Below are 14,470 nucleotides of genomic sequence, written 5' to 3'. Positions count from 1 at the left end.
CATTACATCACTAATTTAAGAGCCACGCTCTTGTCAGTGTAGCATTCTCCATTCTTGTCTATCAAATACCAATTCCTCAACTATCACCTGCTGCTGGTGCTGATGTGCTGGTGACAATGTCCAGACCAAAAATGTAGTTTTAACCAAAGGCCTCATGAGTTGGGTCAGGGGCCTTTAGCGGTTCAATAATCCTGTCACCAGGGTTGATAAAGTACTAACATAACCCACACGAGAACAGACCAAGGCCTATCGTAAAACTAGTTTTAACCTAAAGGGCTTATACCTACCTGTCCTAAAGGCTAGATGCGTCAAGGTCACGGGTGGCTACCATGGTTACTCCCCACCAATTCGCTCGAGATCATGATTACCTGGTTACAGCCCGCAAACGGGAGTTGGTGGGCAGTTACCATGGTAACCACCCGTGACCTTGACGCATCTAGCCTGTCCGACAGGTAGGTGTAATAAGCCCTTAAGGCAAACACGTATTCACTAAAAACGGGTTTTGTCTGTTACATAGACATTTCGTGTTAGTCCATATAAAGACTGTGATATGACGAATGCTTCGTTTGTTACTGTTGCCTGCAATTATCGTTCGTATAGTGTCGTTAGGCTGTTAGGGCCCTGAGGTTATTTATCACTGCCGCCGTTTATTATATTTTTCATTTTAGAACTTCAATTCCAAACCTAGTGTCGTTACTAGGTGACTCCAGCAAGGCTACCATGCGCTACGTGATAAAATTATCGATCGATTCAATAAATTATGTCGAAATCGATAAGTTTCTTTTTTCGCTAACGTGCGTGTTAACATGACTTATTCGGGTTCACACATTAGCACCAATCGACGTCATTATATCGTCAAAATCGATAAAAAGACCGTGACAAAATTTTATCACGTTGTGCACTGATTGGGTTTTTTCACACCGATAAGGATTACAAGCGACGTCTGTCCTTCAATATTTTATTTTATCCAGAATCAAGAATATCCGAGGAACTATACATGATAAAATATTATAATAGAGAAAGGAGAAAATTATAAAATAGAACAATCGTAAAACGGCAGTAAAGTTTATTCTCGAACGATCTTAATCATCATAAACGTATAGCAAATCTTAAAGTTAGATGGATAAACGATATTATGGCTGAAGTAAACAGGAACGGCGAAGATGGTATAAAAATCATTATATATTTATGTTTAGTTGTCATATATATACACATATATTATATAGAATAACGTGTTGATATCAGATTATACGTATGTAGGATAATCGTTAGAAAACCACAATACTCAAAGATAAATATAATGCGACAAGTTACAAATGCTACTTATGTCTTCTAAATGTCCATAATGTTAGACAGACTTATATAGTAACATATTATAGTATCAATGGTCCTATATCCACCGAAAATAAAGAGCTCTCTCAACTTCGGCGCATCTAAAGTAGCGGTAGCTCAACATAGACTGGTATTAGGTAAAAATGATGATGGTGTAGGTATACTTACAATCCGCCTCCCGTGCCTTGCGCTAGAGCCCTGGCTAGTCACAGAAGGGGGCGGGCTACTCTTTGCAGTGCTCCTAGCACGCCGGTGCGGGGTCTGTAACAAACAAATATATACATAAATACATATATAATGATATAATGAGGAGCTCGGTGGCGCAGCGGTAAACGCGCTCGGTCTGCGATTGTTGACGTAAAGCAACTTTCGCAGAGGCCGGTCATAGGATGGGTGACCACAAAAAAAAAGTTTTCATCTCGAGCTCCTCCGTGCTTCGGAAGGCACGTTAAGCCGCTAGTCCCGGCTGCATTAGCAGTCGTTAATAACCACCAATCCGCACTGGGCCCGCGTGGTGGTTTAAGGCCCGATCTCCCTATCCATCTATAGGGAAGGCCCGTGCCCCAGCAGTGGGGACGATAATGGGCTGATGATGATGAACTTTGTTAATCGGTACCAATCACGGAATAGAAGAAAGAGATTAGAAGGGCCAAGTGAGCGTCAAACGCGCGCCATACACGTATGACCCACGACGCTCCGCGATAATACGAGTATATTAAAAGGTCGTCTTGTGCATTATAACCTGCAGGGCAATAAATCAAATGTCGGCTATCATACAAGGAGATACCTCCTTGTCACAGGAAAGATTCCAGACCGGGAAGATTGAGACACACCTGAGAGGGAAGACCTTAGTATCCACACCTCACCGAGCATAATACGTAAAAAATATCTACACTTCTCATCAAAAAAATCGAAACACTTCCGTTTTCATTGTTTCTGTCCGAATTTAACACAAAAAAGAATTCATACGATGAAAAAAAATACATAAATGTATAGCTGGCAGTTTGGCCATTACAGTAATAAGCGAAAATTCTAAATTCAAAATTAGAATTTCATTTGTTTATCTTATAAACGAAATGAATCACTGTTTTGAGACAAATGTGTGTTTAGGGTTGGAGTACATTTAGCGTTTAAAAACTAAAAATTGGCGCCTATCCTTAAACTTTTTGTTTTTTATTTCAATACTGTGACTTTGGGACGTCTGAAAAAAGGTTTTTTTTCTAAAACGTATGGATACTTCGCCCACAGAAGCCGCCCAAGTTGTGGCATTGCTGGATTCTGGCCTTAGTCAGCGTGTTGTGGCTGCAAGACTGCATCTAAGCCTGTCATCTGTTCATAGAGTCTATAAACGTTATCGGGAGACTGGTTTGTTCACGCGCCGTTCAGGATCTGGCAGGAATCGGGTCACTTCTGAGCGAGATGATCGATTTATTGTAACAACTTCTTTAAGAAATCGACGCCTTAACGCTTTTCAACTGCAGCAGCGGCTTCGTGTTGTACGAAGGGTGGCTGTAAGTGACTCTACAATTAGAAGAAGGTTGAAGGATCGTGGACTGGTACCGCATAAGCCAGCAAATGGGCCGAAATTAACTGCAGACCATCGAAGAGCGCGCCTTAACTTTGCACGTGAGCACCTAAATTGGTCATACCTACAGTGGAGCAAAGTTCTCTTTTCTGATGAGTGTAAAATTGGACGTAAGTGTAAGTGGACGGTTTGGGGAGGAATCAGCGCCGACGGTAAGACAGAGCTTGCTTTCGTGTCTGGGCCACGTCTGCCTGCACTAAACTGTCATCGGTACGTCGAAGAGTGTCTCGAGCCTCATGTGATGCCCTATGCACATTTTATTGGCAACGGCTTCATATTCATGCACGACAATGCTAGGGCTCACACCGCGGGCGTCGTACGAGATTATCTTAACGAAGTCGATATCTCTATTATGGAATGGCCAGCAAGAAGCCCGGACATGAATCCCATTGAACATCTGTGGGATGAATTAAAGAGACGAATTCGAGCAAGAGATCCTGCCCCAGAAACACTTAGCCAGCTGCAAGATGCAATCCAAGAGGAATGGGACAATATACCACAGCATGTGATCGTGACTCTCATCCGATCGATGAAGAACCGTATGGAAGCAGTAATTAGAGCTCGGGGAGGGAATACAAGTTATTAAATAAACGTTTTTTAGCTTTTTTTTTCATTTACGTGTGTTGTTTTATCCATTTCCTTTATACTCCATACGGAATAAAAATGACTCATTTAACAAAATACGAAACCTATGAAAAATTCATTTAGAACATTAACATTAAGATTTGATAAGCTCATATTACTCACTATTAAACGACATTTAACATTTATTCTTAAATGTACACATTTTTCTGATAATCCTGACAAAACGTAAACTTGCAAGGTGTTTCGATTTTTTTGATGAGAAGTGTATTTCGTAATACTGTCTGTTTCTATTTTGTGTACTGTTACAAAATGTCGATAAAAACAAGTTTAGCACAAGCAATATTTAAAAGGCTGCAGGCGCATAGAGATAATCATTATATACGTATAATATTCTACATATTATGCTATATTAAAATACTTAAGTAAGTACAAATGTGATTTGCCAATAAAACTAAACCGAACATAAGCAAAAACACAACGGACTTACAGTATTTATTTTATTTACACATTCGTTTTTATCTTTGATTATATTTATTTAAGTTCTGATTCTGATTGATCATAGTATTCATTCATTAATGAATGAATCTGCTTAACAGATCAATGTCATTCCCACTGCAATATACCTAGCATACGAGGCTGCAGTCTAATATGAAGATATTACTTTCTAGAATATTATATTCTGTGCCTTTGGTCTTGGTTTCATACAAGACTATTAACCCGGCCCCAGGGAAGGACAGAGTCTGCCCTACACTGGGGCAATTCTTTTTTGGCGCGATCTTGCCGCCTCTCACTTCAGTAGGCTGGAGTGAGATGGCGGCTGAGTTCGAATAGGGACCCAGACCTACGGGGTATAACGTAGAACCCTTGCCCAGGGATACGGGTGAAGACCTCAACGATTGCAGAGGCGAGGAAGGGGCAAAGCACAGGGACTGTAACCGGAGGACAGGAGTCCTAGTACGGTTTTGGAATAGACTACTCTGGCCGACTATTCTGCACCGACAAGAGCGTGGACCTTAAATTGATGATGATGATATTCTGATACACTATACATTCCGTGTTATATTACGTAGCAATTAATTTCGAGAAAATAAAATTAATTAAGCAAGAAAACAGGAAGCTAAGGGAAGTCATATTTCCTAAACGAAGTAAATTTAAATATAAGTAAGGAAACTGTAGGTGGAGCAACCCGCCTACGTTTTTTATTTAATTATTTTGTTGACAATCTTTCAATAAACGTCACGAAAACGGACACAATTGTAGGACACAAGTGCAAATATAAAATATACCTACTTACATAAGTGTAAATGAATATATTATGAATAAAATTTTGTCGAGATGAAATTAAATACTAGAAGTGTTAATCCACACTACTTGTTATTTCGTAATTGTTTACGTACCGTCTGTTATCACGAAAAACTCCGTTAATGCCAATAATAATCCACAATGCTGAAACAAGCTGCGAGATCAGACAGTCAAAAATAAAAATTAAATAAAATTAAGTTAAGGGTGTCAGGATCGCAGCAAAAGGAATTCCATAGTCTCTGGTTACCCCGGTGAGAAATAGGCATGAGTTTATAGGTCTGTGGTAGTAATAAGTTCATAAAAAACTGCAAATTGTAACATCGCGTACGATCGGAAAGTTCTCGGGGGTTAAAAAGACCACATCGAAGCAAGCTAAATGTTAAGCTACTAAAACACACACACTCATCCTTTCACACTATCACACACGTACACGCACTCTCACACATATAACATCATACACACCTACACACATACATCATTCACGTAAATTAGTTTAGGTATATGCATATTTTTGTTGTTCGAGCACTTGGACTATTTCTGATATAAATTATATAGTTCCACTCAATGCTATTTTTAAAAACTGTAAAAACTGAACACTGCCTCTCAAGATACAGGTCTCCTAGTTTGAGAGACAGGGTTACCTTCTGCTTTTAAATAGCCACCAACAAAATTATGTTTTATTGTTAATGTAATGTTTAAAAATATGTAAATTGTTGTTGTTGTGTGAAATAAATTTATTTATTATTATTATTATATTATTAAGCTAAGTGCGCCCTGTCAACAAATGTCAAATAGCAATAATGCTTTTTTAGATGAATTGCTCCGATGTGGCGTTTCCCACCCTGGTATGCTTTCAGCTCAATCGTATATCTTAATATTCTACTTAGTCGAATTAATTTATTCATAAGCATTGTTCAGCGGTAACCTTACCCTTAAAGCAGGAAAACGACTCAGAAACCAAGTTAAAAAATAAGTCATTCCATTGTGCTCGGACCGTTGCTACCCTCATTAGCCGTAGAGAACACTCTGACGCTGCTCCACCGGGGCCTTCAGACGACCACAAATTAGAAAATAAAATGTATTCTCACGGTGTTTTCTTTTCTTAAAAGCTGTAATTTGGAAAATCCGTGTTAAAATTCGTTGCTCTTTTGACGTTTATGAATTTTAGAACAATATTCTTGTATAGAGCTCAGACGCTCTATAAAGGCCACAACAAAGCAAATCATCAAAAAGGAATATTGCAATTTGACATTTGCACATATAAAAGTAAGTGCGCAATGTCAAATAGCAATATTGCTTTTTTAAGTGATTTAAAAATAAGAATAAAATAAATTTATAACGACTATTTCCCAACGAGGTAAGAAGAGACTTTGGAATTCCATTTGCTTCGATCCTGACATACTTCTCTTGCTTTCTCTACATTCGTAAATCGTTTCATTCACTCACGCCGGTTCAAAGTAGATCGTTTGATTGTGGCCTTTTTAACCCCCTGGTTCTGTCACTGTCGCAAGTTTATATGTTTTACACAAACAAAACACTAAAGTTGTGAAGACACCACCCGAACCTTGCTATTATGTGGTCAGGCAGAGAAGCCGGCTGCACGACAGTCTTTTGTGTAACGTGAATTGAGTACTACGAGTCCTTGTATCTCATCGCGAGTTGCAAACGCATTGTTACAACACCAAATTCTAACAGAAAACACAGTTGTGTGCAGTTGTGTTGGTTGCCAGCAGTCGCTGGCAAGGTAATAACCAACAGCCAAATGTACTTGCAACAAAGGAATATTCCATACTGGAATACATAAAATCAAAGCTTGTACATTTGCAGACCGTAAAAGAACAATTTCTATCACGGTATTTGGTAGTTAGGTGTTACTAGATTTACGATGTTTAAAACGTGCCACATAAATATCTAACACATTTATTTTAATAACAACTATTCCCCACCGAGGTAAGCAGAGATTTTGGAATTCCATTTGCTTCGTTCCTGACGTACTTCTTGTTTCCTTTACATTCATCAATCGTTTAATGCACGCACGCTGGTTCAGAGTAAATCGTACTAAACCTTTTTAGGTCATCCTCAATTTGGTCAACGTACATCCATCTAGGTCTTCCTCTGCCGACCCGAAGAGGAACATAGATACAAACAAATTCATAACTTGAGAGCTCTCAGCGCTCCCCATTTGTCCAGCCATTTGAGGGAAACCTACTATAAGTCACGCTAATAAAAACAACAACAATTTCACAACTGCTCAATAGGGATTGCTCTATGTACATATTGCAAATACTTGCTGTTTGTAACAATACACAACGATGTCGTCTCAGCAAAGGCACATACATGTACTGACGCCATGCGGTATTGTTTTGTTGAAACATAAACTATTGGTTCACTAAAATTCCTACAGCAAGCCCGCATACTCAGAAGTTCAAAGGTCTGCAACATTGAAACGGCTTTGTAACGTAACAAATAGTTAATTAAATCTATTTGTATCTATTGAACGTTCAAATGCTTGCTGCTGCCTTTAAATAGTCTGGGTAATCCGCTTATCGTACGATCAGCTGCATTCGCTAATTACTCATGAATATAATTAAATACATCCCATGTAATAATCTCCCGATTATTACGAATACAGCCCGGAAATATTGTTCTTACCATGCGTGCGAGTGAGACAAACAGATATTGCGCTCTCTCTTACTCCTTAACGGCTTATTTAGTCTATTAAAATATATAAAAAGTGGCCCTAATCGAGGGGGTGAAGAAATTAAAGCTCAATTCGAGCTCGTATTGGTGCGGGGCGGAGTGTCCCTTAAATACGTCATCATCAGCCAATTAACGTCCCCACTGCTGGGGCACGGGCCTTCCCTATGGATGGACAGGGAGATCGGGCCTTAAACCATCAAGCGGTTCAAGCCCAGTGCGGATTGATGGTTATTAACGACTGCTAATGCAGCCGGGACCAACGGCTTAACGTGCCTTCCGAAGCACGGAGCAGCTCGAGACCTTCTATAATACCTTCTATACGTACTTAGTGTTATTGTTTATTCTATGATCCTACACTAATATACCCAAATTTATCCTGCAATCACATCTGGGTTAAGTGGAACCACAAATTTCCAGAAGAGATACTACAGTAGAACAAATTACCTATATTTTGTAAAAAGGTACGGTGACATAATCTGTACCCATCAAATGTAAATGTAGGTATTTCGTCTTTCCAACACCAGGGATGATAAACCGGCATGGAAGCTTTTCTTTTCATCCTCGGCCATGCATGGACCATAATATGAAGAACGATAAAATGAAAGTTAATAATTCATTTTATTAGACGCGTAAAATATTTTAATATTGAGTCTAATTTTTTCATATTGAGTAGCACTAAACTACATCGAAAAAGACTCTTCCGCAATTTTATGCTCAACGTACCTATTAAATCACGAAACGTGACGCCATATTTGATTTCTAAATTTAAAATACGTGTTCTGAAGCGAAGAATTTCCTTTCCTTATTTCGCGAAGAAAAGAAACGTGATTAATCGTCAAATCGCATCCTTGCTTCTCAGATTTAACAAAAAATTACATGTCCTTCGTAAAATACACCGTCGATTACGCGTTCTCGTTTACTTCTCTTCCGTGAACGTCTAATTTTGAAAGCTCCATTTTTATTTTTACAACATTTATACTTATAAAATATATTGTGTTTTGACATTGTACTTAGAACAGTATAATGGCCTCCCCAGACATTTAAGAGAACTTCCTCTAAAATATTTCCTTGTGGCATTTATACAGGGTGTGACATCGTAACGAATACTGAGGGTGATGATTCAGACCATGATTCTGAATTAATATCAAGTGGAATTTTCAGTCGCTGAATCATCCCTCTCAGTATTCGTTATGATGTCATTTACACCCCGTGCAAGTCATACATATATAGTACATACAGGTAGCCATACAAGTAGGTATGGGTGTTAGTGACACCGTGACGAATACTGAGGGGGATGATTCAGACCATGACTCTGAGTTGATCAAGTGGAATTTCCTGTCGGAAAATTCATGAAAGTTTTAGTGTTTTTTTAAATTATTTTCAGTTCCATACTTTTGCGACGGAAAATTCCACTTTGTATCAACTCAGAATCATGGTCTGAAACATCCCTCAAAGTTTTCATTACGATGTCACTAACATCCTGTATATGCACATTTTCGATGATAAAAAAGAATAAACCTGCAGCTACAAACTTGATACGCGCTCGTTTTCAAACGAAATTGGCTGCTGTAGCAGTCTGCAATTTGTGACCACATAAATGAACAAGCTACCGTGACTCTAACGACAGCAAAATGGGTACCATTACCATACCCAGAATAGGCTAGACATAAAATATAGCTACTCAATCTGTTAAAACTATCTCGAGGTATTTCTATTAATAACTGTCGACATTCTATGTTGACTTGACATTTCTCTCGTCGTAATATTTGCGTAGGCGACGACATTTAAACAAAGAATCCCATGGACTACCTTCTTTAAAGGTTAGAGAACTCAGCCTATGGAAAATGAATACCACCCGACGTGTTCACCTGTATATCGTTATGGGTTGCAATATAATTATAACAAATTACAAACATTATATAACAAAGTACAACAACGACCCTGAAATACAGGTAGAGGAAATTAACCTTTATTAAGGTTGGGTTTAGAGGTCGATAGATGGTTATCCTAATTATCCCATGAATGACATATCCGATCATTACGGTTGCAAATAATTAATAAAGTCTTTATAATTATTTCATTTAATATAATTAAATAGTTTTTGAATATAATGCATATATACCAAGCTGATTTATAATCTAATCTTTTAAGATTAGACAGTAATTACATTTACATTCCAATTTTTTTTTCCGCTACATTTGAATAACCTACGTCAAAGAGTTTTCACAGTACTTTAGATTACGCTACAGATTCAATAAACAATCTGACTTATTCCTCTAGGAATAAGGGTTGGGTTTCTTATATTTCGTATCGTAAATATATTAAAATTCCTGTAGTGCTGCTCGTCCGTCGCCACTCAACCCTGGTTGAACGTTGTTACAACAACGAACACAATCAATACCGAAGGATACCGACGTCGACGTACTAGACTGTATTCCAAACACGTGTCCGAAGAGCGGCTCCTGTTAGGCATGCTGTACACATGTTCTAGCCGGCTGTAATCGGCACAGCAGAGACGAGTGCTTCAAATCGAATTTACGAAGGAAATCTACTTTGCCTGCCGCAAATTCACATCCAGGTTAACAGTAATTGGCCAATTCGACCGTTAAATGTTACTCTTTTTGAAGCTTACAATCAACCAATCGATAAATAATTCATTATTGCACAAAAATATAATTCATACTGACGAATAAAATAAGCACAATAGGCGGCCTCATTGCTACACAGCATTTTTTTTCCAGGCAACCGTAGGGTGAAAGAAGTTTATGCATTGGAGCGCGGGATGGTGCAATACAAAAAATGAATAATAACATAAAAAATAAAGTAATAATAAATAGGAGAAATAAACGTAATATAATCCTACAGTTAACCTGTACGGTCACGAGCATTAATATGTATACACTTTGGTACCATGTCATATTAACTTTTTTGACAAATTGAACTGTAAGTCTCACTAATTGTCAAATATGTTAGTGCGACAGAGTCCTTAAGTGGGTACATTATATTGCTCATGACTGTACAATATATAAGCTGAAGCTTAATAGTTATATTAGTTAGTCCATTAGTTATTATAGTATTATAATTATTGTTATTATTTTTATTAGTAGTTATTATAATTACTGTATGTCAAACGGATTGCGAAACTCAAAACCTAACCTTTGGTACCCGAACCGAAAACCTATCTTTCTATAATAATAGTTGTAACGCCACTGCCAAAACTTTGGCCAACGATCCACCACAAGTAGTACTGTGGTAATGGTCACTTATTAGCAGTTATACCTGCTAACACATTCACTCTTTACACATTCGGGTATTGCCAATCGGATTCGGGTATTGCTTTGCATTTCCACTTGAACAAGTGTATAGAATCCCTTAGCAGAGAAGTGAAAATTGGACTTATGCATAAGTGATCAAGCATAGAGTAGTTTACCCATCAACGGGTTGAAAAGGTGAATAGGGAAAAAAGAAAATAAAAGTGAAAGGGTGAAGCTACAAAGTATTCGTGATCATCAATAACGTTTCCTTCAAACAATTGTGTTTCCTTTGTATAAACAATCAAGAACGAGCTCAGACAATTTTTGTTAAAACCATAGATTTACTACTACCGTAGATTGAACATCAGCGCTCAAAAAGTGGGACGCATAGTTACTGTTAATATAGCGACGTTGACAGTACTTTACCTCAGTGCGCGATTGGACGCCGAACAGGCAACACGGTGAAGTGCGTGGTGCAAACTTGCAAAAATAGAAGCTCAAAGCGAAAAAGAAGGATGGAACATCATATTTCTAATAAGTAATGACATCGAGCATGTTAATATACATATTAAGTAATAACACAATGTGTACTTTCTTAATTTGACACGATTTTATTGAATGTATATACCGCTGCGTACGAATGTATAGCTAAACAAGCGCCAAGTTTTCGCCGCATTTTTGTATCAAGCGCTGTATCTACGGTAGTGGTAAATCAATGGTTAAAACGTTCAATACCAACTAAACTTTATATTTGATTAAAAAAAAATAGAATGTCAACAATTTCTGGTTTGAGTTCGATTATCCGACAAAAATGTCTCGGTTCTATTCTCTCACATCTTGTTCTCACGGTTATATCTATTCAATATCTTAGCCCAACCTAAAATTTGACCTTTTTGAAATGTAAAAGGAACGTGCCAAGAAGACAAAAGACAGATCTCCGTCCCGCGTTCTCTATGAACTGCTAGTATTTTTCCCTGTTTCCGAATTTCCTTATTGATTGGCACCATTAACCCTGACGACGGCGCGCCCACTGAAGGTGGCTCGTTATTGGAAACATCGGCCAAACTTTTTTTCTAATGCATAAAATAGACTGTGCAAGTCTATTTTGAATATTATATGGCAAGGACGTGTTTTGATTGTGTAGTTAACGAGGGACTTTCCACGTTACTTTCCCCGAAAACAATATAGATGGCGTTGTACAGATTTATTTGATAATTACCTATTTTCTCATTCCTCGGGTACATAATCATTCAAAAATATAGATGCATATGTCTGTTATCCATGAAATTCAGAGTTTAAACGAAGGCAACTCTACAGCACCACCTCATTATATAATTTAAAATATCATCATAATCAGCCGTACGACGCCCACTGCTGGGCATAGGCCTCCCCCAAGGATCTCCACGACGAAAGAAATAAAAAAAAAATAAAAAAAATTATCAGATCCTTAAAATTGACTCATTTTTTTATATAATTTGGTCAAAACAGTGACCTTGAGAAGTTCCATTTACTTACTGTAAACCATACTATACTTCATATTGAAAATAAATTATCTTCAATGTTTTTCAACCACGTTTAACATAAAAACTCCTCCTTGAAAAGCTTTGAAAGGTCGTTAAAACGATCCCCACTTGTACTAATGAACAATACGAGGTTTATGTAAGGATTGCCAAATTACCAACTTGAAATATACTCGATAGATCGAGAAAAAACATACATACACAAACTCATGCCTATATCCCTCCGGGGTAAGCAGAGACTATGGAATTCCATTTGCTTTGATCCTGACACACTTATCTGGCTTCCTCAACATTTATCAATCGTTCACACACGATGGAAAAAGATGAAATCGCATTAAATCGAAGGCTCAAAAAAGAATTTCCAAACAAAAAAAAACATAATAGGAGATTTACAGGAGATCCCGTAGTGCTTTTTAAAATTCAAACAAAATGCATCCCAAAATGCGTAAATCCCTCGACACGTCCATGCAAAAATGCTCATGTTCATGCATAAAATTAAGATCTCGATTTAAACTCGCCGTCTGCTATATTTCACATCCTAAGTGGAGATATCGCGGACAGGGCACTCGCATGAATTATTCATGGTGTAAATTAAAAGTTACTCCGCTGGATTTTTCGACGACGTCCTACGAATCTCTGTATGACTCGTGCGTAAATAAAATGAAACCAAAGGGGATGTTAGCACACACATAATATTTTTGCATTAAACAGGCTTGATATAGAGATATTTATCTCTTACGGAATATAAGACAGGAAGCACCCAGTAACTCTACTAGGAAATGCAATCCCGATTTCACGAGATCTCGTCTAATTTTTCGGGATCAATCCCGAAGCATAAAATGACGAGATCCCATTCGAGATTGACGGGATTGGACGAATTTCCTTGACTTATTTATATTTTTTTGTTTTGATTATGCTGATTTCCAAAGAAAATTTAACACGATGACAGTCCCCATACAAAACGTTTTGACTTCCTTGTAAGTCCCGCATATTACTTCAAACTTTGCTAAGTTACCCGGGATCCAAGTATATGGATCACTGGACTGTCAACGTGTTAATTATTTAGTTAGTAATATTGAAGAATAAAGGTTTTTATTTTCTTTGAAAAAATATTTCCTTTTGCAGCCGTCCTCCACCCGTTCTGTAGATACGTATATACGATTTAAGAATACATAAAGTCACTCCTATATCTTTGTTGGGAAGGGGAAGAGTCACATGTCATCTATAAAACCGCATGGTGAAGTCTGTTGCCCAAAGAGATAGTTAGTCGTTTCGCAAAAGTCTGAAGAGACAATTATATACAATTACGGCAGTCTATATTTGACATAATAGTACACAGGACCATAATACTAGTGATTTTCTCGCTTCGCTCCCCAGAGATAATAATTACCTTTGTTAAACAATCGTTTTCGCTGAATAAGCCTTTATCCGGAACGAGTGAAACTAAAGCAAATAATTGTATTCATTAAATGCACTTTTGGAACGTGTTTCATCAGCCAATGGCCATGTACAGTCATCAGCAATATAATGTACCCACTTTAGGACTCTGTCGCACTCACATATTTGACATTTAGTGAGACGTGACTGTACCTATATAGATAAGTAGTTGTATTGTATTTTATTTGCACCCGCAATTTTTGATCTTTCACTATCTTTGCTTACCTTATGGTTGTCTGGAAGAAATCAGTTTAAGCGATAAGCCCGCCATTAGCTATGTATCTAGTTAAGTCTCTTTTGTTACTACACATAACACACATAAACTGCCTATATACGTCCCACTGCTGGGCACAGGCCTCCCCTCAATCAACCGGAGGGGGTATGGAGCATACTCCACCACGCTGCTCCGCAGCCGCTGCTTTTGTTACTATTTTCTTTTATTTTGGTGCAACAATTACCTCCAGATAAGTTTTATTAAAACTGGTTCCTTGTTTACATACATACATACATACATACATAAACTCACGCCTATTTCCCACCGGGAAACCGGGGAAACCACCACCACCGGGGTTTTCTGTGTCAGGATCGAAGCAAATGGAATTCTATAGTCTCTGCTTACCCCGGTGGGTTTCCTTGTTTCGGTACAATAAAGTACTTACATTTGTATTGTATTGTAGTAAAAAGGTATTACTTCAAAATTTTACATTCAAACCTAATTTAGCTGGACATCTCATTAATTATGCCGTCCTACCCTT

The 14,470-nt window shown here is 37.9% G+C and overlaps 1 protein-coding gene and 1 long non-coding RNA gene across 3 annotated transcripts in view; one reads left to right on the top strand and one right to left on the bottom strand.

Moving 5' to 3' along the window:
- Positions 1–14,470, top strand: part of LOC126381856 (uncharacterized) — a 148,053-nt gene that overhangs the window by 45,676 nt on the left and 87,907 nt on the right. The window lies entirely within an intron of this gene.
- LOC126381875 (uncharacterized) overlaps positions 1,501–14,470 on the bottom strand; it is a 76,836-nt gene continuing 63,866 nt past the window's right edge. The window contains exon 4 of the long non-coding RNA XR_007568992.1: positions 1,501–1,593. This is a non-coding gene — a long non-coding RNA (uncharacterized LOC126381875). The remainder of the gene's footprint in view (positions 1,594–14,470) is intronic.

This window comes from Pectinophora gossypiella, chromosome 3, assembly GCF_024362695.1.
Source record: "Pectinophora gossypiella chromosome 3, ilPecGoss1.1, whole genome shotgun sequence".
NCBI lineage: Eukaryota > Metazoa > Arthropoda > Insecta > Lepidoptera > Gelechiidae > Pectinophora > Pectinophora gossypiella.
This window is presented reverse-complemented; position numbering and strand designations above follow the sequence as displayed.